Source organism: Triturus cristatus, chromosome 3_2, assembly GCF_964204655.1.
Source record: "Triturus cristatus chromosome 3_2, aTriCri1.1, whole genome shotgun sequence".
NCBI lineage: Eukaryota > Metazoa > Chordata > Amphibia > Caudata > Salamandridae > Triturus > Triturus cristatus.
In genome coordinates this window covers 1,054,431,479-1,054,454,182 of record NC_140584.1, presented here as the reverse complement: position 1 = coordinate 1,054,454,182, position 22,704 = coordinate 1,054,431,479, and the positions used below count along the sequence as shown (strand labels likewise).

Below are 22,704 nucleotides of genomic sequence, written 5' to 3'. Positions count from 1 at the left end.
TTTTCTTGCAGCTTTACCCAGATCTGAGTCTCAAACAACCAAAATAATAAGTTTGGCCTGCACGCTTTCTGCGCTTACAAAGTTAACATATGCCGCGCTCATTCCCTTTTCGTCCTTCTAAGGTCGATAACATTAGCTCCATTAATTCTGCGTCTAAGGATTTAAATAACCATATGTTTTCTTGCAACTTTAGGCACTTCACACACACAGCCCCACTGCTCACACACACAGGCATCAAGGCAGAAACAGAATGCACTGAGCCCCACCAGTGTTTGCCACACACACATGCCTCTCGCATCTCGTGTTTTCTTCCAGCTTTGGCCCGTGTTCTCTTTGCCTTTCAGCACTCAGCTTCCCCGTAACCACCATTTAACTAACATCCTGCCACACTCATTCCATTTTCATCCTCGCTTTCACTTTCATGCCCGTGTTCTCTTTGCCTTTCAGCACACAGCTTCTCCGTAGCCACCAATTAACGACCATCCTGCCACACTCATTCCATTTTCATCCTCGCTTTCACTTTCATGCCTGTGTTCTCTTTGCCTTTCAGCACACAGCTTCTCTGTAGCCACCATTTAATGACCATCCTGCCGTAAACACCATTTAACTACCATCCTTTTAGTTAAAATAAAAGAATTGCCTCTAAGGGTTTATGGAGCCATAAAAATACAAGGCAAGGCAACATACACTCCGAATGCCACTCAGAGCCACATAATTACATGCCACATAACTACAATGCACTCAATACAACAGACACTCCAAAAACCAATCAGTGCCACATAGTTACACACCACATAATTACACAGCGCTCAATGCCACATACACTTCAAATACCACTCAGCGCCACATAATTACACACCACATAATTACACTACACTCAATGCCACATGCACTCCAAATAACACTCAGTGGCAATTAATTACAATGCAAACAATGCAAGATACACTCAAAATAACACTCAATGCCACATAATTACACACCACTAAAATCAACATACACTCCACACAAAACCACTCAGTGCCACATAATTATATTCTACATAATTACACTCTATCTATCTATCGCCCTCACTCTATCTATCTATCTATCTATCTATCTATCTATCTATCTATCTATCTATCTATCTATCTATCTATCTATCTTATCTATCTATCTTATCTATCTATCTTATCTATCTATCGGACTATTGCACTTTATCTATCTATCTATCGCATCACCACAGCATCACTAAGCACCACCACAGCATCACTCAAGGGCACCACTACATCACTATGCGCTACCACAGCATCAATTACCGCCACAGCATCACTCGACACCACCACAACATCACTCACCACCACCACAGTATCAATCTGTACAACCATTCAACAACAACTGGCTCTAATATGTTCTCTCAATATTTAGGCTTTATTACAAATGGCACAAAAAAGATAATATTTAACTTCTGTTCTTGGATTTTAGGCGCAATTAAATACACTAAAAATAATCTTCACAAGAATTATTAACAAAAGTATAAACGATTGCCATTATAATTTACATTAACTTTTATTTAAGTATTAATTATTTGCAAAAATTAAAAGCCATTGTTATTTGTAATATCAATACATCTAAGTCACGTAAATACAACACATATTGCATTAAAATGCTATAGGTGTCACATTTGCAACAGTTAAAACTATTGACATTGTACATGAGAAAGCTAGTAATTTCAATAGTTTCAATACCAACACATAAATAAAAAATTAGTCAATTTACAATACAAAAAGCTCAAACTTTCGTAATGCGAGACCTATTGCATTGCAAATGCTTGTTAGCATGTGCTGTGCTGCGAGACGTATTGTTCACTGTTCAGTTGGCTTACAGCCTGCCCACAGCATACCATCGATTGTTTTCATCAGGGGCGTAGCCAGGGTGGACTGGCCATAGCGTGCAACGGACGTTTCCCCGGTGGGACGCCAGGGTGGGGGTCGGTTTTAGACCCCCTGCAATATCGGACCCCAGCAACAAAAGCGGCACAAAGCTTTCTGCTAGTGCCCCCCCGGGGTCTGGCTGAGCTCATTGCCAGGGCTGGTTTTGGTTCCCAGTCCGACCCTTGGCGTAGCTTCCGGAGGTGGGGTGTTTGGGGGGTTACAACCCCCTTAATAAATGTATTATTTCATTAATAGTTGGGTGCAGGAGCTTTCAGTAGGGTCTGGTAAGTTGTCTGTCAGATTTCATCTGTGATTTTTAAATACTCACGCACACGAAAACACACACACACACTCTGGTCTCTGTTTTGAAGGTCTTAAAACATGGATATTTTAAAAAAATACTATGTTTTAGGTACCCCTCACAATCTGCACTCCTTTCCTTTTCCACTGGGCCTTGATCCCTGCTCATGCGTGGCTTCTCATGTAATGGTTAACATGATATGCGAGCGTGATTGTCGGAAAATCTGAAGCTCACCCCCACCATCTGTCCTACTGACCAAGCTACGCCCCTGGTTTTCATTGTTATTCTCACTTGCAATCTTTCGATTGCTCATCTTCCCTAGGCTCCCCTTCCCTTCATATGTTAGCTCTCCCTGCAGAATGGATCAAGTACATGTGCTGTTCCTAGAGGGGAATGCTTTCAAAATATCCATTTCTTGTTTGAAGAATGCTTTCAAACGGTGTGCTTTCGGTTTACATTGGTTTTCTTGCTTTCAAAAGATGCAGTTTTATTTTGCATTGGGTTTTCTTTATAATTAATCAATTCATGACACAGCATGTAATTGCACGTTTTTCCATCTAGTTCAAATTTTCAGATGTTTGACATCTCCTTATTTATGATCTTTTCACCCTATCTGCCATCTCTATCAACACTTTAGTTGCTTACAGTTACACCCACAACTCTACCACTCTACTCCATGATACTCCACTCTATTGAATGCTACTCTCTCTACATAACTCTACTTCACGCTACTCTATGCCACTTTACTCAACGCCATGCTATTCTACTGTGCACCATTTCATTCTACTCTACGCTACTTTACACTACGTCCCTCCACTCTACTCTACACCACTCCACTGTATTCAATGCCACTCTACACCACTCCACTCAACGCCACTCCTGTCCACTGTGTGCCACACTATGCCACTTCACTCCACTCTACGCCATGCCACTCCCCACAATGCCACTCTACTGCACTATACATCACTCGACTCTTTGCCACTGTACTTTGCATCACTCTACACCACTCAACGTGAGGCAGAGTAGTATCGTCCCACTGCTCTGGGAGCAGTAAAAATAGGAAAAACAAAATTATATTAATGTTTGTTATTATCATTTTATTTTTCCGTGGCTTGTCTGGTAAGGGGCGGGACAGGCTCGACCAGGAACAGGGGAGGAGTGGTAGGCACTCACTTAAGTGCGCAGGACTGTTTGGACAGCCCTCTCGGGCTGACCAAAACAGTCCTGCGCAATTTGCATGTTCTTCATCCAGGCTGTTCTACAGCTGGGCGAAGAACATGCCAAGGGCTCCCAGTCCCTCTCTGAGCACTGAACCACGGCGCTCAGACCAATCACGATGCTGGTCACCACCCCTCCAACCCCGTTGAGTTGCAGCCACCACTGACTCTGCTCCACTTTACTCAACACCCCTCCATGCCACTTTACTCTACTCCACTCTATTCCACACTGTGACACTCCACCCTGCTCTATTCCACTCTACAGCACTTCACTCTACACCACTCTACTCTACGCCACACTACTCTACGTCACTCCACTCTACGCCACTACCCTCTTTGCCACTCTATCTTTGGCTCTCCACTCTATTGTACATCACGGCACTCCACTCTACTCTCCCCTATGCCACTCTATCTTTGGCCCTACACTCTACTGTACACCACACCACTCCCTTCTATGCCACTCTCCTCTACACCACTCTACTTTATGTCACTATACTCTACCTCACTCTACTCTACCTCACTCTACTCTACCCCACTCTACTCTACCCCACTCTACTCTACCTCACTCTACTCTACCCGACTCTACTCTACCCCGCTCTACTCTACCCCACTCTACTCTACCTCACTCTACTCTACCCCACTCTACTCTACCTCACTCTACTCTACCTCACTCTACTCTACCCCACTCTACTCTACCCCACTCTACTCTACCTCACTCTACTCTACCCCACTCTACTCTACCTCACTCTACTCTACTCTACCCCACTCTCCTCTACACCACTCTACTTTATGTCACTATACTCTACCTCACTCTACTCTACCTCACTCTACTCTACCCCACTCTACTCTACCCCACTCTACTCTACCCATATCCACTCTCTTCTACGCCACACTACTACCTTCTAGCCATGCTGACAGCAGCCACGCTGCTGTACAACAAGGCTAACAGACATTGGCAAAGCCAATAGGTCTCGGCAATCTAAGAGCTATAGGCATTGGCAGTGCTAATGTATTTATGCATTTTAACTTTTAAAAAACAGAGCCGTAAACAAATGCATTTACATTGCCAACGCCTATTGCTCTCGTATTGTCGCGACCTTTTGGCTTTGGCAATGCTTGTTTTGTTATAGCAGTCAGTGTGGGGGCGCACCTCCTGACGTAAGGACTGTGATGAGGAATAAATGAGGAACTAATTCTGTGACAGTCAAATAATAATGTGTTTTGTTAGAGAACAGGAAGAGCCGTGCAGAGGTCATGAATAAATTAGAGGCTTTGACGCATTTCTGCCATTCTTTCAGTTCCGCCAGCGGCCTTTCTCGTGTACTGTTGCTTCTCGACATGCTTGTTTTTTAAATAACACATTTTTTATTTCCTTTGCCTTAACTAATATCTTACACTTTCTTTAAACTGATGTTTTACATTTTTTCAAGAAAATTGTAATTGGAATGCCACTATGCTCATTTATTATACATTTTGCAACCGAGAGTTTAGTGTAGAGTTTTTTTAATAACTCAACACTAAAATGTATACAATGCCACGAGCCAGCTGCCATCCTTGAAGCAGCGGTGCCTTGAGACTCCCAGTGATTCTGCTGCCCCCTGTTAAGCACACAGGGGGCCACGAATCACCGTCGCATATTCCAGCATCACTCACTCGCTTCCGGGCTGATTACCGGTGCAAACATCTGTGTTACGCCCCCGCGACGGGCGAGTCCCGCGACCGGGGTGCAAGGATGCCCGAAATCAACCTCTGAGAGTCAGCGACCCTCACTTTCCCTTCTAGGGTGGTCAGAGGCGCAACTAGAGCCAAATTTCGGGGAGGGGGGCGGGGGGAGGCTAATTCTTCAGCAATAGGCAGAGTGGAGATGCAGCGGCTCTAAGGTGGGGTGAAAAAACAACAAAGCCTCGTTAACAAGCGAATGGTCTTTTAAAGACCTGTGAAGTACTCGGGTGCGTGTGTGCCCCGGAAGCTGTCTCAGACCGGGCTGCCACACACGAGGGGGGGGCGAAGCCCTTTGAGCCCAATGGGCGTAGCGCGCCTGAGGGTGCTTGCAATGAATCTCACTCAGGTAGCTCACAGTCTGTATCACGATACTTCAAATGCCCTCCATTTTTGGAGTCTTGTATTCAGTGCCAATGGGCTTCCAGTGACCATCATGCTCGGTGTCAGGCTGCTTTAAGTGTCAGAGCTAGGAAGCTTCAAGTGATCCTCGTTTTCAGTGGAAGGAATTCAGTGGCGGCTTCTCCGCTATGGTGGAGGAATTAAGTGGCGGCTTCTCCGCTATGGTGGAGGAGCATCGCCCCACTCCTTTTTAGCAGTTTAAAGGAAAGGAAATATAAAATGATAATAACTTTGAGTTATTATCATTTTATATTTCCTTTGTGGGCGGGCAGGTAGGCGGGGCTGCTCTTCTCATGGAACAGGGCAGTGGAGGTGTGATTTGCCCACTCCTAAATGCGCAAAGACTGTTTGGTCGGCCCTCTCGAGCCACCCAAGCCAGTCATGCACACTTTCCCTATTCTCCATGCAGTTTGCATTACAGCCTGCGTGAAGAACAAGACCAGGCCCCTATTCCCTGGTTGAGCGTCGAACCAGGATCTCAAAACCAATCACAGCGCTGTGATTGGTCAGTTGAGACTGGGTGCTTACCAATCACAACGCTGCATTGCAGCGTTGTGTTCAGTCAGATGAGCCTGGCAGTTCTTCCTGGCTTCCTGTCCCACGAGGAGAGGAGGAGACAGGGAGTAGAGATGCGGGACCCAGCGGTAAGGTAGGTGTATTATTTTTTTCATTTGTTTTTACATTACGCAACCTTTCTCCCCCTCTCCCTCCCCACGCTTGCCCCCGAACCGCTACCCGCGAGTCATGCTGGCTGCAACTGGGCAGGATGCTTTATGCAGCACTCACTGTCCATGCCAGAATACTTCAAATTACCTTCACTTTCCATAGTACAGTGTTTCCCAAATTGTGGATCACGACTCACTGGTTATGTTATGTTAAAGATCCCTTTTTAAGAGTATATCCATCAAAAAGGTCTCTTGGCGCTGGGGTAGAAGGAGGCTTCTGCTGTCAGAGTCCTTTATTCATAAGCTTGTCTGAACAGCCAAGTTTCTGTTTTTTCTGAACCCCTTGTAATTCACAGAGGATCTTATTTCAAGGGGGAAAGTGTTCCAAGTGAGGAAAGTGGACACAGAAATCCTGCCTCTCCTCCCCCCCTCATTCTTTTGCTTCGAGGAACAACCAGTAGATTTAAATGTGCTGATCTGAGCTGGGGGAATGAATTTTGGAAGAAAGGAAAGCAGGGGTTTTTGCCCTAGAGAGATCTAAAGATAAGGCACCCTGTTTTGAAAATGGACCTCCGAGCTACAGGAAGCCAGTGCAGTTTTTCCCAAGGATTTGATGTGGCAATATCTGAGCTGCCAAAAGGCCAGCCAGGCTGCCTGATTTGTAATATCTGCAGTCTGTGCGCAAGGACAGAAGGAAGTCCCATGAAAAAACATTTACACAGTAAATGCAGGATATTACTGGGCAATTATTATTTTAATGATCACTTCCAGGGTAAAGTACCTTCTTGTTTTCCGAAGTTGCTAGAAACATGATCAGGTCACTCCGCCGATCTGAAGTTTCGTAGATAAATCCTCATCTATGAGGATGCCGTCACTTTTCATCGTTTTTTTGGGGAGTGGAAGGGTGCTCATCTCTGAAGGCCGAAAAGAGGGGTTCCATAAGAGGGCTTCAAGCTCGTTTTTTGGTGGGTCAGGCAAGTCAGTGCAATAAATAAATATGACTTTAAAGTCTGTATTTATCTTGTCACATTTATGATGCTACAACAAGGTCAAATGTCAGGCTATGGCATATTCTTTTAGGATGGGATTGGTGTTTACTTTTCTTTTTTCTGACTGCAAAGTGAGAGGACTTTTAAAAAGTGTATTATGTGACAGTCCTATGATGTTTTTAGCAACATACAACAAAATGTAAGTACCTGTAAATTAACTGTGCATTCAGAAGTTATGAAAGTAAAAATGAAGTACACATTTTTAGGTCTCGCCTGACCCAGCGCATGCGCTGGTCTTGCGAGACTTATTGAGAGGGCTCCAAAAAGTGCTACCAGGCCAGCCTGGAGCTACAGTGCATGTGTGCGCGCGCGCGCGCTGCGCTTAACCGCGATTACTTTCACTTTAGCGGCCGCACGGCCGCTTTGATGTTTGATCGCGATCACTTTTACTTTTCATAGCCGCTTTTGGGACCTTATAAGTATTTAGTTATGCAACTGTTGCATGGCTAAACACTTATAAGGTCCCAAAGGCGAGACCTATTGGCTATGCCAATGCTTGTTTATAATTCTGAAGAGCTCCTCCTTCACAGAAAGTGAGTTGTAGCCTGCACTGTGATCTGCTGTCACGCTGGGAGGAGAATCCCAATGATGAAGCATGCCACATCTGGTGGGTGAGGGAATTTGTCCTCAAAAAGGAATACTTCTGTTCAGCTAGGTTTTTCAAATGCTTTTTAGACCCAAGTGTTCCTGTGTGTGTAAGATATGTGAGTTGAGAGTGAACACCTGCTGGTCTCTAAATCTCCCCTGGCCCTTCTTTTGTGTTTACTACTATTCTTGTAGGTCCAGTAGAGGTTTCAGTAATTTAAACCTGAGTTCACCCCCGGTGGGTATGGCACAGAGCAGGCAGGCTTAACTCAGGAAAATTAGTAAAGCATTTACAAGTCCCAAAACTGTTAAAAAGTAAAAAAGACAACACAATAAAAAAAATCTCCAATTTATAAGAATAGAGAATATTGTAATGAACAAAATGACACCAAAATGACAACAATCCAATAAGAGGAACCGGAGATATGAATTTTTAATTAAAAATAGCGCCATTAAGCACCAACTGCGGTCATCTGGTTGTCCTTGATCGGTACCTAGGCCCGACATAAGGCTGACCCCGATAGAGCACGGGTCGGATACAGAAACCAGGTACATCCCGGTCGGATATTTTCCTCCTGACGTAGTTTCTGAAATGGTAGTCAAAGTCCTAAGAGAGGTAAGGCAGATTGTAGCCGAGATTGGCTCCACAAGGCTAGATAGCCGTCAGACGATGAAGCCGTTGACTTTTGGCAGGAAAGCTCAGAGTGGAAGAAATTCAAAATATGTGCCCAAGTAATGTCCCTTGCTGGGCAGATACTTTTGGCACCTTCGCCAGGTGAAGATATCTACCTTTAGACTTTGTCACTTTTTTCGGGCTCCAGCGGGGCAAGGCTGAAAGCTGTAGCCAAACATGGCTCCATGAGGATGGATACCTTTGCTGCTGCGGAAAAGCTATGCGAGGCAGCAACCTGAAACTTTGTTCTACAGCAAAGCAACTTTGTAGGATTGACTTTACAGGTTTATCCTGGTCCTCCAGAGGTCTTTGGATCCAAAGAGTTTTGAAGTCTCTGGTTTTTCAGGATGTTGGGAGGAGTACACTTTGACACAGCCATGGTCCCAGGACCTCAGGAACAGCACTTAAGGGTCAACACGCATTCCAGCAGAAACCACCAGTAGGGTCCAGGACACGTCCTGTTGGGACTGGTTAGCTGGACTCTTCAGGAACAAGCATTGGCATAGCCAATAGGTCTCGCTTTTGGGACCTTATAAGTGTATAGCCATGCAACAGTTGCATACCTAAATACTTATAAGGTCCCAAAAGCCAGACCTATTGGCTATGCCAATGCTTGTTTCTGTTTATTACTGCTCTGTAGTAATGGCGGCGCACGGGTGCTACCATTACTACATAGAAGTAATAAACTGGAAAAAAAAAATGGCTCACGGAGAACATCAAAGCGGTTGTGCGGCCGCAAAAGTGAAAGTGATCGCGTTTGCGGTCAAACATCAAAGCGGCCGCGCCGCCGCGAAAGTGAGGCGCGCGCCCGCGCACATGCACTGTTGCTCTAGGCTACAGTGGTAGCACTTTTTTGAACCCTCACAAAAGTCTCGCCAGACAGCGCATGCGCTGGGTCAGGCGAGACCTAAAAATGGCTTCTCAAAGTTTTATTCCTGTGCTTAAAAGGTCAGCCAACTGACCCGAGGAGTTGACTTCTTTATGCTGGATCCAAGTGGAAGCAGGTCCAGCCTCTCAGTTCTCCTCACAGATCTCAACAACAGGTGCAGTCTTCCTTCTGTCTTCTACAGGGCCAAAAGTATTCTGCAGAAGGGGCCCAGAGATGCTACATTTATGCCTGACACAAGCCTGTGAGTGGGGGTGACTCCTGGCCCCTGCCTAACTAATAGGGAAAAATTCCCAGGGGGTACCTCTACCCAGGTTTGCAGCAGTTCCTGTGTGCCCTAGTGCAAACAATCCCACAGTGTCTCTCTGTACCTAAAACCAGGATGGCAGAACCTTCATTTCCCTGCGCAGAGGTGTGACCAGGGAAATGAGCCACCCCTCCTCTTTAGTCACTCAAAACGAGTTATAGGGGCAGCTCCTCTCCCACTGAGATTGTTGGTGCCTGGCTGGCTAGAAATTCAAAAGAGATAGCAGGTCCAGGTGTTAGCTACATTTGCCTGCGACAGGCTAGGCTTCTTTGAAGATAATCAAGTTACGAGTTACCGCCCAGATGGTCATCATGTCAGAGGGACAGAACACCTCCCAACAGCCTAGGCATTTGTCTCAGCGCTGAGTGCAAGTTTCCATCTCATCAAGGAGCTATTCAGCTCCTGGGTGGCAGCTGAAAGCTCATGCAGGTGAGTTTCTAGAAGCTTATGTTGGGCAAAAGGTGACGTTTTAAAGGTACTCTTTGTTAAATATTTAGTACAAATCTGAATTTACCAATGAATTGGATTTGTAATTAATATTTTAAAAAGTCAAAGATTTAACTTTTTAGTAGGTTCCTAGGAGGAAATATAATTTTTAATTTTAATATTAACACCCAAAGATTTTCTATGGAACACCTAACCCTTTTACAGTGAAAATAGCCTCAGGGGCCTTGTCACTGTAATGACACATTTTCTAAATTAAAATGTTACATTTCCTACTTTAAAATAATTTGACCTCTACCTTATTTCTTAGGGCAGTCTCATTAATATCTAAAAGGAGGGTTTAGGCTTGTCTAAAGGGGTTATTTTGACAGGTCAAATTTGCAATGTTAACACCACATAGACAGACTACATTAGTAGACCTGCAGTCATGGTTTGCACTTTCACTCTAGTTAGGACTCAATGTGTGCTGCAGGCCACTAGTGACATTTAACTAACAAGCGTGGAGTACACTGTGTACCATATGCTAGGGACTTACTTGTAAGTTAAACATATCAATTGGGCTTTCAGCCAATTTCAACATATTTTAGGCATCAGAGCACATAAACGGGTGCCTAGTTAACAAAGTGCCAGAACACACAGTCAAAAAAGCAATAAACTCTAGCAATAAATGGGGGTTACTGCACAAGAAGGTGCATTTTGCTAGAGTATTCTTTGATTGACCATCACATTATGGATTCCGCAGCAACCACAGCACTAAGACCGCCCTAATAGCCGCCACCGACGACATCCGAGCCCTCCTCGATCAAGGCCACAGAGCAGCCCTCATCCTCCTGGACCTTTCAGCAGCCTTCGAAACCATCTCCCACCGCACACTAGCCATGAGACTCCACGAAGCCGGCATCCAGGCCACAGCCTTGGACTGGATTTGATATTTCCTCTCAGGCAGAACACCCGAGAATAAGACTCCCGCCCTTCCTCTCTGAACTAACAGAGATCAGATGTGGAGTACCCCAAGGATCCTCCCTCAGCCCCACGCTCTTTAACGTCTACATGGCCCCCCTTGCAACCATAATCAGAAAACATGGGCTCAACATAGTCTCATAGCCCAACAACACCCAGCTCATCCTCTCCCTCACCAAGGAACCCAACATCACCAGGCGCAGTTTCTAAGAAGGGATGAAAGACATCGCAACCTGGATGAGCAGCAGCTGCCTGAAGCTCAATTCGGAGAAACAGAAGTCCTCATCCTCGGCTCCACCCCTCCACATGGGACAACACCTGGTGGCCCTCTGCCCTCGGAAACCCACCCACCCCACTGGACCACACACGCCTCCTCAGCATCATACTCGACTCTTCACTCACCATGACGGCCAGATCAACGCTGTGTCCTCCACTTGCTTCAACACCATCGGCATACTTCGCAAGACCTTCAAATGGATCCCCCAGTCACCGAGGCACTCATCACCAGCAGAATGGACTACAGAAAAACGCTCTATGCCGGAATCAACTTAAAGCTGCTCCGCAAACTACAGACTGTCCAGAACGCTGCAGCCAGACTCATCCTCAACATACCACACCATAACCACGTCACCCAACACCTCTGCGACCTCCACTGGCTCCCTGTTGAAAGAAGACTAACCTTCGAACTGCTGGCACCCGCCTACAAAGCCCTCCATAACACCGGACCCCAATACCTCAATGAACGAATCTCCTTCCACGCCCCAAGAGAAACCTCCGCCCTGCCGACCTCGCCCTAGCCACGGTCCCCCGCATCCACAGAGCCAGAGCAGGAGGCTGATCCTTCTCCTACATCGCAGCCGAGACCTGAATGAACTCCCCCACCACATCCGACGAAGCCCGACACTGCACCAATTCATAAAGGACCGCCACACCTGGCTCTTTGAATGACCGACGGAGCTGCCTGCACCCCCACCCGTGAGACCCTCAGGGGTGAGTAGTGCGCTTTAAAAACCCTAATTGATTGATTGATTGATTATGTCAGGATGATGCAAGCAAACCTCACGTTCTGTGCTGAGAAGCTTCGAACGGCCCTTTTCAGTGCCCAATGCTTCACCCGACCCTCACATTCTGTGCCAGCATGCTCTCCAGTCAGGTTGCTCAAAGTATCCCTCACTGTCCGTCAAAGGACCCTCACTTCCATTTAAAAAGTTGCAAACGATGTTTTGTTTAACAGTATCCTTCAACTGACCCTCACATTCTGTGCTGGGATTCTTGAAGTCACCCTCCTTTTCCATGCGTGGGTGCTTCAGAGACCCCGCACATTCTTTGCCGGGGTGCTTGAACGGACCCTCACTTTTGTGCCAGGATGCTTCAGAACCAGGGGGTTTACAGCGTCCCTCACTTTCTGTGTTAAGATGCATGAAAGGGCCCTCACTTGCTGCGCATGGATGTTTCAGACAGTGAGCTGCCAAAGAGCATCGCGTTCTGTGGCAGGATGATGCAGGCAAGAATCACATGTGTCTCGATGCTTCACATGACGCTCACTTTCCGCTTCAACTGTCCCTCATTTTTCAGTCTCAGGCAGGTGGAACCATCCCTCGTTGGCAGTCTCTGGAAGCTGCTAGTAACCCTCCCCTTCAGTGCCAGAACGCCTCAAACGTCCCTCAGATTCGACTCCGGGGTGTTTTGAGTGACCCCCATAAACCGTGAGAGAGGATGCTGTAAGGGACCCCTCCTTTTCGAAGGGGAGACAGGCGAGCAGAGACGGAGATGCCTGGGTTGAGTCCATGTGAGAAGAGCAAAAGGAGAAATGAAAGAGAATTATGGAGAGAAAAAAAAGTAGAAAGGGAGAGAGAGAAGACGAAGAAGAGGGAACTGTAGAAAGAGGGAAACATGTGGATGTTGGTAGTGAGAATGGAGGCTAGAAAAGATGAAAACAGAAAGGGAGATAGAGAGATGGAAAGGTAGTTTGGGGAGACAAGGGGTAGATGTAGGAGACAGGGAGGAAGGATCTGCTGGGCTACTGCAGGGGAAGATCATGGGGGGGCAAAATGGGAGAGAAGGGAGAGTTAGAAAAGGAGGAATCAGGGGCGTAGCTTTCTTTGGTGCAGCAGGAGCAGTGGCACCAGGGCCCAGAGTGCCACACTAAGCCCTGATTATTGCTGTATTTTATCGTTCAAACAGCAGTGGGGCGGGGGGCTTCCTTGCACCAGGGCCCATGGCACACTGGCTGCGCTACTGGAAGGAATGGAGCTGTCGAGGAAGGATAGAGCGGCGTCGCAGGGAAAAGGGGAGAGGAGAGGTTGTGGGAGGAGATGTGGGAAAAAAGGAGGGGTGTGTTGATGGAAGGAGGGGGACACCGCGAGAAGGAGGGAGGGAGATGTCGATGGCTAAAGGAAAGGGGTGTTGGAAAAGAAAGCAGGACGTTGCTGGGGAGGTGCTGTGAGGGCAGACGGTGTGGGTGAGGGAAGTGCCCGGAATCCACACAGTAGCCCACGCCGGTGGATGTGATAGCCACCGGGGCAGCACACAGAGCCGCTGCCGCGATCAGCGCCCCCGGCCAGGCCCGGCCTCCTCCGTCCTCCCCCGGAGCCGGGCCTGCCCCCTCCTGTCCTCCTCTGCCCGCCAAGCAGGCGGCTCGACACAGCGAGCGGGGGCAGCCAGTGGGCCGGGCTGTGTGATAGCGAGAGGCCGGGGGAGGCTCCTGACTGAGACCAGGGCCGTGGAGAGCACGAACCGGGCCCGGGGGAGATCACTGACCGGGGCTGCAGGAGAGCATTATCCGCGTGGGCGAGAGGCTCTGAGACCGGGGCCCGGGAGAGCACGGCCCGCAGGAGGCGTGCGCAGAGCGGGGACGCTGCAGCTGAGCACCGGGGACCTCCGGCCTGAGCCCTGCGGTCCGCCCATGGAGGACACCTTACCAGCCCTCGCAGCCGGCCCCCGCAACACTGTGCGGTGCAGGTAAGGTGCACATCGGGAGGAAACAGAGAGAGCTCAGCGTGCACGCACTTCACACCCAGAGAGTACACACAGAGGAGCGGACATGGGAGCGAAGACCATGCACTGTGCACCGATTACAGCCAGGGAGCACACTCAGAGAAGGGAACGAGCACATACATGTACACAGGGCACTGTGCACAGATTACAGCCAGAGAGCACAGCGGAGGGAACCGGCACATACATGTACATAGGGCAATGTGCCCAGACCACAGTCAGAGACCACACCTAGAGAAGGGAACCATCACATACATAGGGCACTGTGCACAGATCACAGCCAGAGAGCACACAGCGGAGGGAACCGGCACATGCACACAGACAGAGCACTGAGAGGAGATCGCAGGATGTGAGCACACAGCGGAGGGAACCGACACATGTACGCAAAGAGAGCACTGAGTGGAGATCGAAGCAAGAGAGCACACAGAGGAGGGAACCGGCACTTGTACATAGAGAGAGCATTATGCATAGATCGCAGCCAGAGAGCACACAGAGGAGGGAACCGGCACATGTACACCTAGAGATCACCGAGCGGAGATCACAGCGAGAGAGCACACAGCGGAGGGAATCGGCACATATACGCAAAGAGAGCACTGAGCGGAGATCGCCGGAAGAGAGCACACACATAGGAAGGAACCGGCACATGTACACAGGGAGAGCACTGAGCGGAGATCTCAGCGAGAGCACACAGAGGAGGGAACCGGCACATGCACACAGAGACAGCACTGAGCTCAGATCACAGCGAGAGAGCACACAGAGGAGGGACCCAGCACATGAACATAGAGAGAGCACTGAGCGGAGATCGCACGAAGAGAGTACACAGAGGAGGGAACCGGCGCATAAACACAAAGAGAGCACACAGAGGAGGAAACCGGCACTTGTACACAGAGAGGGCACTATGCATAGATCACAGCCAGAGAGCACACAGAAGAGGGAACCGGCACATGTACACCTAGAGATCACTGAGCGGAGATCGCAGGAAGGGAGCACACAGAGGAGGGAACCGGCACATGTACACTGACAGAGAGCAGTGAGCAGAGATCGGAGGAAGAGAGCACACAGAGGAGGGAACCGGCACATGCACACCTAGAGAGGACTGAGCGGAGATCGCAGGAAGAGAGCACGCAGAGGAGGGAACCGGCACATGCATGCAAAGAGAGCACTGAGCGGAAATCGCAGCCAGAGAGCGCACAGAGGAGGGAACCGGCACATGCATGCAAAGAGAGCACCGAGCGGAGATCGCAGGAAGAGAGCACACAGAGGAGGGAACCGGCACATGTACAGAGAGAGCGCACTGAGCGGAGATCGCAGGAAGAGAGCACACACAGAAGAGAGAAGAGGGAACCGGCACATGTACAGAGAGAGAGCTTTGAGCGGAGATCGCAGGAAGCACACAGAAATGAGCACATACATTCGGAAAGGAAGCACTGTGCACAGATCACAGCCGCCCCTGCTTTAAGTAGGCCGCTCCTCACGGTGCTAAGTATCAGCACTTCTCAGTTTCCTCCCTTTCAGTACCTGCACTTTTCCTTGCTAAAGGAAAGCACAGTACACATAAAGTTGGACCAGGGCAGTGGTCGAAGTTGGCGGGGTCGGAGGGACACGAACTGCCCATACTTTTTTAAATTTATGGAAAACAGTTCCACTACTTTCTGTGAAAAGATAAGTGTCCGAGAATATTAATCCCGGGAGTTGAAATGCTTCAGCTGCAGTGTTAGGCCACGAGTCTTCAGTGCTGAGACCGAAGGCTGACAGACAGCTAAACAAGCCTTCCTGCCAGGGTGCCTGCTTACCTGAAAGAAGTGTCAAAATGCTCAGTACGTCAATCTACAAATGTAATAAGGGAGCTCCGATGTCGGCATTGGCGTTAATTAATTAATGGATTCACTTTACACTGCTTGATGACATACATGTATTGTTGTTGAGTGTTTTTGGAAAGGAGTTACCAGCTGGGCTGTGAAGTGTGTGCTTTTTAAAGGCCGGCAACACAGGACCGACTGGTGCTACTGGGGCCTGTTACCCCACCACCCCCCTCTCCACTGCTCCGACTAGGATTCAGTACTGTGGCTGTCTGGTTACAGACACAGACCTCCTAGAGGTTTCAAAAACTATCAGTGCGTTTCCCACTGAATAACTTAATTTGTATTTGTTTAACATTTAAGCAGTGTGTCATTTATAGGTACATACATGAAGGTGAAAGACCCCAAAAGTTACTGAATGTTTTGTTTTTTTAGCCACTCCTTTGACCTCGACCCCACGCTTAGTCGCCCCACCCCCATGTGCACAACATCACAGCTCCCTTACTTTCTTTAATAGGCTTAGACTGCTGGAGCAGGGTCAGGGCAGGGATTGTGGGAGGGGATTATGAACAGGCTGTCAGGGCTGCTGAATCCATATGCTGGGCCATAGCCAAAATGTTATGTTATGTTATAAGTTGTTTGTAAAGCGCACGTTCCCCCAGGGGTTTCATGGCGCTACTTGGAACATACTGGGACCAAAGGGAAAATCGTGAGCTCTCATGCACAGCCACGTTTTAATCGATTTCCTGAATTTGAGTAGGTCTACAGGATCGGATCTCCAAAAATATGAAGCAGAGCCTGGCTTTCATAGTGACAGGCGGCTCACTGCTTAGGGGATTGTAGGCTGTGCATCCCACTAACAGGACAGGGTCCAACCAAACCCTATGCTGTTAAACACACTGTATGTATAATTTGGGGTGCGTCCTGTGTGCTGAATTCTATGTGCATGTGTGAGTTCTTCGGCCTGTGTGTGAGTGCCAGTGAGAGAGAAAGTGTGCGCTCCTGGTTTTGTGTCTAGTTTCCACCCCTGATAAAAAAAGATGGCAAAGACCCAAAGATTCAGCCCTGCCTCTAATAAGCAGCACCCCATTCCAGGGCGCACATACACACAGGAGTTCTGCTGGTAGCCTGTGGCCCTTATCTGCAGGATCTTGCTATTGACAGCTACTGTCCCCAGGACCAATGTGGAAAGACCAGGGAGGCAGCTGTAGAGAGCCAAGGGGTTCAGAAGTGATTGGAGGGAGAGGCAGAAGGTCTGTACATCCCATCCTCGTCGCCACTCTCCCCAGGACCAATGTGGAAAGACCAGGGGGGGGCAGCTGTAGAGAGCCAAGGGGTTCAGAAGGGATTGGGAGGAGAGGCAGGTCTGTACATCCCATTCTCGTCGCCACTCTCCCCAGGACCAATGTGGAAAGACCAGGGGGGCAGCTGTAGAGAGCCAAGTGGTTCAGAAGGGATTGGGAAAACAAGCAGAAGGTCTGTACATCCCATCTTCGTCGCCACTCTCCCCAGGACCAATGTGGAAAGACCAGGGGGGGGGGGGCAGCTGTAGAGAGCCAAGGGGTTCAGAAGGGATTGGGAGGAGAGGCAGAAGGTCTGTACATCCCATCCTCGTCGCCACTCTCCCCAGGACCAATGTGGAAAGACCAGGGGGGGGCAGCTGTAGAGAGCCAAGGGGTTCAGAAGGGATTGGGAGGAGAGGCAGGTCTGTACATCCCATTCTCGTCGCCACTCTCCCCAGGACCAATGTGGAAAGACCAGGGGGGCAGCTGTAGAGAGCCAAGTGGTTCAGAAGGGATTGGGAAAACAAGCAGAAGGTCTGTACATCCCATCTTCGTCGCCACTCTCCCCAGGACCAATGTGGAAAGACCAGGGGGGGGGGGGCAGCTGTAGAGAGCCAAGGGGTTCAGAAGGGATTGGGAGGAGAGGCAGAAGGTCTGTACACCCCATCCTCGTCGCCACTCTCCCCAGGACCAATGTGGAAAGACCAGGGGGGCAGCTGTAGAGAGCCAAGGGGTTCAGAAGGGATTGGGGGGAGAGGCAGAAGGTCTGTACATCCCATCCTCGTCGCCACTCTCCCCAGGACCAATGTGGAAAGACCAGGGGGGGGGGGGCAGCTGTAGAGAGCCAAGGGGTTCAGAAGGGATTGGGAGGAGAGGCAGAAGGTCTGTACATCCCATCCTCGTCGCCACTCTCCCCAGGACCAATGTGGAAAGACCAGGGGGGGCAGCTGTAGAGAGCCAAGGGGTTCAGAAGGGATTGGGAGGAGAGGCAGAAGGTCTGTACATCCCATCCTCGTCGCCACTCTCCCCAGGACCAATGTGGAAAGACCAGGGGGGCAGCTGTAGAGAGCCAAGGGGTTCAGAAGGGATTGGGGGGAGAGGCAGAAGGTCTGTACATCCCATCCTCGTCGCCACTCTCTCCAGGACCAATGTGGAAAGACCAGGGGGGCAGCTGTAGAGAGCCAAGGGGTTCAGAAGGGATTGGGGGAGAGGCAGAAGGTCTGTACATCCTGTCCTCGTCGCCACTGCTATGATGCCGACTTGCCAAGCCTGTAGTACTTTCAAAAGGGCTTTGCTGCATAAACGCAGCTCCATCAAGATTGTCAACAGTCCAGCTCAGCTCCCACCCAGTCTCCAACTGCCTCCCTGTAGTACTTGCCTCCCTAGTGACTGTCAACATTCCTTGCATGCCCTTCCTACCTACAATTAAAGGAACCCCAATACATTTAAAGCCACAACACACTCCAATCCTAAACATTGCAGTCCCAAAGTCAAGGCCCTTTCTAACACATGACCCGTCCCCACGAGCACCGCTCCAGCAAGGTGACAGATGCGAACTCTCGCAGAATCCTGTGTGTCTCACTTCCGAGTCTGCCACTGACTCTCGGTATGACCCGAGGACTGCCATTCACTACCCTAGGTACCCACCTGTGATGAAATCTCACTGACCCCTAAATGTGCCGACTGAGCCTTTCACTCTGGGATGACGTGAGCAGTGTCCACTCACTACCTGGTTGTCCTGTGTCTGAGTCCCTGACCGTGTGACTGAGGAAACCCACTTGTTAGGACCAGTGCTTAATTTGTAAAATTTGAAGTGCAGGTGCTCAAATCTTTGTCGGAGGCCACACCTACTTTTCTTTGACTCCACCCACTTCCTCCACTGGCTCCACCCACTTCCTCTATTAGATCCACCCACATCCTCAACTGGCACTGTGAAACGTCAGATGAATTTCAGCAAGGGAGCCTGCCTTCCTCATAATAAGGTTCTGATAGGAGGTTCCCCTGCCCTGTGAACATTTTGAAAAAGATTAAATCAAAAGTGCATTTAAAGCACAATTTTGGAATAAATTAGATAAAATCACTAATGCATTGAACAGGGACAATAATTCCAGTGCTCTATGTGCTGATTTGGGGAACGGACAATACCGGGGTAGGGTATGCCCTTTTTAATAGTCCATGCCTGACACTTGGCGAGTTCGTAGTGGGAAGCTGACCAATATGGTATGGTAACAGAATATGTTGTCCGAATATAATGCAGGTAAGGAAATAGACCCCTTGCTAATGCCGGCTTGATATAAAAAAAAATAACAGACATAGTTGATGTGCAGTGGGCCTCTCACACCTAGACCAGGTGTCTGTGCACTAGTAATGCCGGGTCTGGTGGCTTAGTGGACTAATGCGCCCACTACAGGGGCCTGTGTTCAACCACATTGCCACAGCTTCAAACCCCACTCATTTCATCCTTCCAAGGTCGATAAAAGGAGTACCATTGAATTGGTAACAATAAACATCTGTTATTCAGCTCCAAGATGCCCTTGGGTGAGCGTGCGCTTTACAAATACACATGTTAAGTTATGTAACAGATGTGTCCCTGCTTACTGATCGTCAAGGTTCTCATTTGTCCCGTCTTTTCCTCTCTCCTGCCTATCTTTATACCTCCACCCTCTCAGCTTCTTCCTCCTTTTCACTCTCTCCATCCTATCCTCTTTTTCCGTCTCTCACTTCCCTCCTCTCTCTCTTACTAGGTTCTCATTCATCTCCGTTCAATATGACATCCTTATTTCTGGACCCATTCTCTTGGTCGTTTTTTGCCCCTTTTCCTCGTCTTTATCTTACTTCTGATCCCTCCCACCCAGTATCTCCTCTTTCCATTCAGTCACTTATTCCGCTCCTCCTCTCGTTTCTATATTTCACCCCCTCATTTTCCTTCGTTTTTTCTCTTCTCTATTTTTCGTTTTTCCTCTGGTTCCATGAAATGTAAACATGGAACCAACAAGGCCACCGTCACGCTGCGTTAAAAAAAGAAAATCTGAGCGGGAGGCCTTTAAAATAACTTCAGCAGGTGCAGGGCAGGATGGGCGCACACTTGGCAGATGCCCCCGAAACCTGATTGCGACAAAGGAAACCCCAACCTGGCAATGCATAGGCGATGAGATTAAGATCCAGGCAGAGTCTAGTACTGACATCACCCTGCGCTCTAATGTGAGACTGCCGCCACATGTAATGTCGCTAACTTTGCATTAAAAAAAGCGCTATAATGAAAATAGGGTTTGCACTTTTCCACGCACGTATGCATCAAACCGTTAATCAAGACATACTTGCTTCAGAAGCTTATGTTAAAAAACAAAAATGAAATAATTACTTACTGCCTTTTTTCAGTTTTATTTATAGGCCTCCTGCTTGCTTCCTTCGATGACTAGAACTGCAGCTGCGCAGTACACTGGGGCATGCGAAAAGTGCAGACCCTGATCTGCATTTTGTCCATACAACTTGGGAGGAAGCACTTGATGATTCAACGCTAAGGAGGGAGGACGGGCCTGACGTCACCATGCCCAGGCAGTTTATGGCTGTGTGTGTGTGTGTGTGCCATCCTTGTTCCTCATGAGAAGGCGGGAGGCCCCGCATCCAAATTTAATAATTTTACAGCATGGCACGCTCAATCAAGCACCAATGACTGAATCCAGGCAGGCATGGATTTATTTACAAATTTACAAAGTCAAGCAACAAGGGCCTCCCTGCACGAGCGCGTACTTTTCATAGAGCAGTTTCTTTCGAGAGCCATCCGTTTTCTATTCACGGGAACCTAAAAAGGTAAATTAACTGTCTCATTGTCATCCCCTGGGAATAACTCCTAAATAAAAGTCCCACAGCTGGTGTTGAAATAATTGAACCCGGTATAACACATGCTGTAAGTAACAAAGCACGGAGTTACTACTCCTTGAAAAAATTTGATTTATTTACCCCTCACCATAGCATGCAGCTCCAGCGAGATTCCAAGGCTCCGCCTCTTTCATGAAAAAACGACCCGTGCCGTGCGCCTTTCACGCAGAGAGCGCGAGCTGCACGTCGCTTGTCAATAATAAACGCTGCAGTCCTTTCACGAAGGATGAACGTGATGTAAAAAATAATAAACGCACACCTACCTGCCCAGAAGACAGTGCTTAATTTGTGCCGGTGCTTTCCGGTGCTTAGCACCGGCACTTATTTCTTAGGGCCGGGTCTATACACGATATCGGTCTCTCCAGTGAATAGATGATATTGCATCAGCAGCACTGCTCGTGTTTGACCTTCAGGGGGCCCTTCTGGTAAGACTAGTATACGAAATTGCTACTTTGCAACCTGTTCCGAAAATATCTAGTAAATTTGTAACTGTCCCCAAAATATTCCAAGGGTGGAGTTGGAATAGTTAACAAGCCTCCTGCTCTGCATCTACCACCCTCACATTCAAATAGGGCAAGCTCTGAGGAAGTTACACTTTAACTTGTTCTTCTGGGCAGGTAGGTGTGCGTTTATTATTTTTTACATCACGTTCATCCTTCGTGAAAGGACTGCAGCGTTTATTATTGACAAGCGACGTGCAGCTCGCGCTCTCTGCGTGAAAGGCGCACGGCACGGGTCGTTTTTTCATGAAAGAGGCGGAGCCTTGGAATCTCGCTGGAGCTGCATGCTATGGTGAGGGGTAAATAAATCAAATTTTTTCAAGGAGTAGTAACTCCGTGCTTTGTTACTTACAGCATGTGTTATACCGGGTTCAATTATTTCAACACCAGCTGTGGGACTTTTATTTAGGAGTTATTCCCAGGGGATGACAATGAGACAGTTAATTTACCTTTTTAGGTTCCCGTGAATAGAAAACGGATGGCTCTCGAAAGAAACTGCTCTATGAAAAGTACGCGCTCGTGCAGGGAGGCCCTTGTTGCTTGACTTTGTAAATTTGTAAATAAATCCATGCCTGCCTGGATTCAGTCATTGGTGCTTGATTGAGCGTGCCATGCTGTAAAATTATTAAATTTGGATGCGGGGCCTCCCGCCTTCTCATGAGGAACAAGGATGGCACACACACACACACACAGCCATAAACTGCCTGGGCATGGTGACGTCAGGCCCGTCCTCCCTCCTTAGCGTTGAATCATCAAGTGCTTCCTCCCAAGTTGTATGGACAAAATGCAGATCAGGGTCTGCACTTTTCGCATGCCCCAGTGTACTGCGCAGCTGCAGTTCTAGTCATCGAAGGAAGCAAGCAGGAGGCCTATAAATAAAACTGAAAAAAGGCAGTAAGTAATTATTTCATTTTTGTTTTTTAACATAAGCTTCTGAAGCAAGTATGTCTTGATTAACGGTTTGATGCATACGTGCGTGGAAAAGTGCAAACCCTATTTTCATTATAGCGCTTTTTTTAATGCAAAGTTAGCGACATTACATGTGGCGGCAGTCTCACATTAGAGCGCAGGGTGATGTCAGTACTAGACTCTGCCTGGATCTTAATCTCATCGCCTATGCATTGCCAGGTT

General features: G+C 48.4%; 1 protein-coding gene across 4 annotated transcripts in view; it reads left to right on the top strand.

Moving 5' to 3' along the window:
- Positions 1-13,445: 13,445 nt before the first annotated feature.
- The window catches only part of TPST1 (tyrosylprotein sulfotransferase 1), a 302,319-nt gene continuing 293,060 nt past the window's right edge, over positions 13,446-22,704 (top strand). For 3 of the 4 annotated variants that reach the window (XM_085649762.1, XM_085649761.1, XM_085649760.1), the window contains exon 1: positions 13,460-14,079. The gene's annotated coding sequence lies outside the window, so the exon portion shown is untranslated. Of the gene's footprint in view, positions 14,080-22,704 lie in introns of all 4 variants that reach the window. The other variant, XM_085649759.1, reaches the window with a different exon arrangement.